The sequence below is a fragment of the Phyllostomus discolor genome, chromosome 4, assembly GCF_004126475.2.
Source record: "Phyllostomus discolor isolate MPI-MPIP mPhyDis1 chromosome 4, mPhyDis1.pri.v3, whole genome shotgun sequence".
Lineage (NCBI taxonomy): Eukaryota > Metazoa > Chordata > Mammalia > Chiroptera > Phyllostomidae > Phyllostomus > Phyllostomus discolor.
In genome coordinates, this window is record NC_040906.2 from 124,984,072 (window position 1) to 124,988,517 (window position 4,446).

The 4,446-nt window shown below is 44.2% G+C and overlaps 1 pseudogene; it reads right to left on the reverse strand.

Moving 5' to 3' along the window:
* Positions 1–1,055: 1,055 nt before the first annotated feature.
* Positions 1,056–2,597, reverse strand: LOC114494995 (annotated as a pseudogene).
* Positions 2,598–4,446: the final 1,849 nt, after the last annotated feature.

Genomic DNA, 4,446 nt, shown 5'->3' on the forward strand with positions numbered 1-4,446 from the left:
AATCCACTGAGCTACGCCAGCCAGGGCCTAAATATATTTTCAAACACTCCACTTCTACAAAACTTTTAGATACTCCAGCTTGCCTAGTAATGCTCTAATTTTACCCCAGTCTTAAATTTTTTTCCTTCTCTACTCAAGAAAGGGGAGTTTTTATTTATTTATGACTTCCTCCAAAGTGAGTGATTGCAAAATTTAACAAAGGAGCATAGTTCAGTTAATTAAGTTACAAAATGTAACATTCTAAGGTAGTTCAGCTTATGGCAGATACTAGATATAAATAAGACAACTAAAGTGTTCTGCACCCCTGTGATGGGTGTAGGCTTTGAAATGTTGGTTAGAAAACAGAAGATAACTTTTTTTTTAACCTACAGATGCTGCCCAAAGAAGAAAACTTTATCAGGTTTCAAAGGACGCATGCAGTTTTAACTCAGCTGTTGGAAGCTTTCCACGAAAAATTTCATCAGCAAGTGAAACAATTACCATAAACTAGGTCAGGAAATTCCGGTGTGAGATCCCTCAGGTCCACTGGGGCCATGAAAACAAGCACTGACGTGCTCTCCAGCCAGTCCTTTGAAGAATTGCCTGTAACAATCGCCATTGTGGGGAGAAAAAACTGCAATCTTTAAAATGTTTTTCTAAGTTGCACTTAAGTCTTAGCACCTTTGGCGTTTTTGTCCAAATCGACTTTGATGTACCAAGTGAGGGGAGGGCCCTCTTCACCTTCATTTCTCCACATCACCTTTGCCTCCCTCTAGCATTTCTCCTTCGACCACTGAAATGGTGCCCTCATTCTGACTGTCAAACAGAGACCGCTTTGCAGGTCCTGGTGGCAGGGAGGGGCTCCTGCTCATCACACTCGTGGAGGGAATAGTGGCCTGCACCCTCCCCTGATCTCGGGGCACCTGCGGACGGCCACCCTGGTCCTGAGCAGGAAGTTGGACACCTGTCTGTTCACTCTGTGCCCAGGACCTGCCTTTGCCTCAGGCAGTGGGGCCCCAAACTTCTGGGCCTCTGAGAGTCACTGTTTTTTTTTTAATATTTCATCTAACTTCTGTTCATGTTTTATGCAAACTGGTTGGATCTCCCATTGGGGAATTCTTTAGGTAAACATCTTTCATTTTGTAACGGCTTCTCTTTGATCCATTTCCTTTGTCTTTCTTTATTTAACTCATTAGCTTCCCGTTGGAGCTTTTTCTTTGTCTGTTCAGGCGGGAGTTGCTGAAACCCTGTGGTGTTAAAGCTAGCTTGAGAGAAGCCCTGGCGCCAGCCTCCTGGAGCAGAGTTGGAGGTCAGTCAGGAGGGACAAACTGGGTGGAGCCATCGGAGACAGGGGCTGTGGGGGCAGCAGAGGGTGAGCAGAGGCAGGGAGGGGGAGGACAGGAGGCTGATGGGAGAAGGGAAGTTAAAAGGGACACAAGCTTGGTTTTGGGGGTTTTGTTCATTTGTTTGCTTGTTGAATGGCCATAACTTTCCTTTGGATTTGCCAGCACGTTTGCGCTCTGCTTTGCTGTGTCTTCTGACATGGCAGGTGGTTAGGCTGACTGTAATCCATGAACGCGCTGTCTCCCGGGGGCTCTGACCCTGATTTACAAGCTTCTATGACCAGCTGTGGATCAGTTTTTTTTAAAGATAAGGACTCTTTATTTTTTTTAAAGATTTTATTTATTGCCCTAGCTGGTGTGGCTCAGTGGATTCAGCACTGGCCTGTAAACCAAAGGGTTGCTGGTTTGATTCCCAGTTAGGGCACATGCCTGAGTTGTGGGCCAGGTTCCCAGTTGGCGGGTGCATGAGAGGCAACCACACATTGATTTGTTGCCTCTTGCACACCCCCAAGTAGGGACCTGGCCCACAACCCAGGCGTGTGTCCTGGCTGGGAATCAAACTGGCGACCTTTCAGTTCACAGGCCAGTGCTCAGTCCACTGAGCCACACCAGCCAGGGAGATATTTCTGACGCCAGCATTTCCTAATGATTGGAATCAGCTGCCCATCACCCTCTGCATGTGTCTTCACTGACTGTCCAATTCTCACTATCCTCTTTCCTGAATCTCTTTTACTTTCTGAAATATGTTGGGAACATGAGTGTGGTAACACTAGTGCTGCTCCTGGATGGATCTCTGAAGAATCCATAAGGAATCTGCTTTGCTGTCTCCTGCCACTTGGTGTCATGCCTTTCCAGCACCTGTATCCATGCTCTCTCTCCTAGTACCGCAGGGCTGGACGGTCTCCTCACAACCCTGCTCACAGCGACTTCTCCTTGGCTCAGGTTGCTCCCAGCACCATTGTCCATCACTTTTAGGGTGGAAAGGAAGGCTTCTCATGCCCTTCACCTGAATTCTTCCTCCTCCTTCAAGTAGTTTTTAAGTAGATTATTTCTTTGAAAGATTTCCTAAGTTGCTTTGCATACTGAGTTCAATCTCTGTTCTTCCCGTGACAAGTTTGATGTATTTCTCAAGAACATCAGTTCCCCACCATGTGTGTGTTTTTCTAAGTTGCCTGGACCCCAGAGCTCGGTGCCCAGCTCACAGTGCAGTGGGCTGGAATGGTCGCCTTCCCCGAGGCTCCTGCCCTGGGTGTCCTCCTCAATCCCCTTCCCCATGGCTCCTCAGCACAATGGCCAGAGGAAGCAGCAGCCATAGCACCTGCCCACGGACACCTGGTGAGCAAGTGGAGGGGGAGGGCTTAACATTATAAATTTTATATTTTCCTTGCTGTTGATTTTGAAGTAATTCATGTATCTAACTTTGGGTTTGTGGCAGAAAGCCACCTGGAATCAACTGTGGAATTAAGGTCAGTAAGTACAGGTGTGGTTCTCCCTTGAATTACTGCTAACATCATCTTAGAATATCAACCTGAATCTGATCACTTCCCACAGCCTGTCTGGGAGGTGTCCTCTCTACAACAGTAAATGGGTGGCTTTCCAGCTGAGCTCCTGTGACCCTCATGCCCATTAACAGGCACAGTAATAATTTAATTGTGAATTAGGATATATCCTCACCACCACCTACAAGCCCCTCAGGACAGGACCCCTCTGACCACGCTGGCCTCAGTGCCCCACTCTCACCCCAGCCTCTGGACACTGCCCTGTCCTGACTCCAGGCACCTGCCCTGCTGTGACTCCCATGGGCCCCTCTTCTCCGGAGACCCACATGGCTGCTCCCCATACCACTCAGGTCTCTGCTCAAGTGTTCAGTGTCAAGTCTTAAGAAACATCCTGTCCAACAAGCTGAGATATGTGTCCTGCCACCCCCCACCACCAATCTTCTAGCCCAGGTATATTTTCCTCCACAGCAATTATCACTGATCTTAGAGCAAATTTTGTTTTTTTGCTAGTGAGTATCACTGAAATATATGTTTCATAAGCAATGGGTCTTGTCTGTTTCTTCACCTCTGTATCCCCAATGTCATCACCAGCTCCTGGCAGGGGCCCGATATGTACGTGTTAAATGAATGAATATGTCAGTGCAGTGATTTAGAGAAGCAATTTGACCATATGTGTCAAGAGGCATAAAAACCTTTAAACTTTTTGACCTAATATTGACCATTTGAGTAGTCCACCAATTTAAAAAATCCCCACTGAAGAAGAATCTTTATGAAGAATGACACTCATCAAATCATTATTACTAGAGAACACAAGAAAGCTGATAGAAACAAGGTTTCATCGTATCCCATTGTTTTAAGTGGTATGCAGCTTGTAAGAGTGGTATACATTTCTGCAGTTTTCAAAATGGAAAATTGCTTGTTGTATAATAACACATTTCAGAAATAACATTCAAAATAATCCATATTAATGCAACTTTCTAAAATGAACACACATGTACATACATATAGATTTATTCTATGTAATACTTAATAGTATATTTGTATAGTATTATGTATAATAGTTTAATATTTTTTGGATTTTATTTTTGAATTACAACTTACATTCAATATTATTTTGTATTAGTGTCAGGCATACAGCATAGTGGTTAGACAACCACATTCCTTATAAAGCATTTGCCCCCATATTTCAAGTCCCACTTGGTACCATACGTAGTTATTACAATATTATTGATGGTATTCCCTATGTTGTACTTTAAACACATAGAAAACCGCCAAATGAAAGTCAGGATCGTGATGAAGGACAGCTCCAGGGAACAGGCTTCGCACTGGAGTCCGGACTGTCAACAGTGGAACAGTTAACAATACCTTTAGAGAGGAGGCCGTATGTCTATATTTCCTCTGTGCATTTTAAAGTTTTCTGTGGTTAAAAGGTTTTTATTTTTTAATATGAAAATGTTTTAAATTTCAAAATAAAACATTTGAAGTAAAGTAACAATAAAAAAAGATTTCCTTTTCCAATAAAAAGATTTCCTTCCTTCCTCAGCCTCACACAAAATCTCTCAATTGGACTCCACGAGGCAGAAATCCTTACTGGTGACTCCTCAGGAAGAAGAAAGGAACTCTTT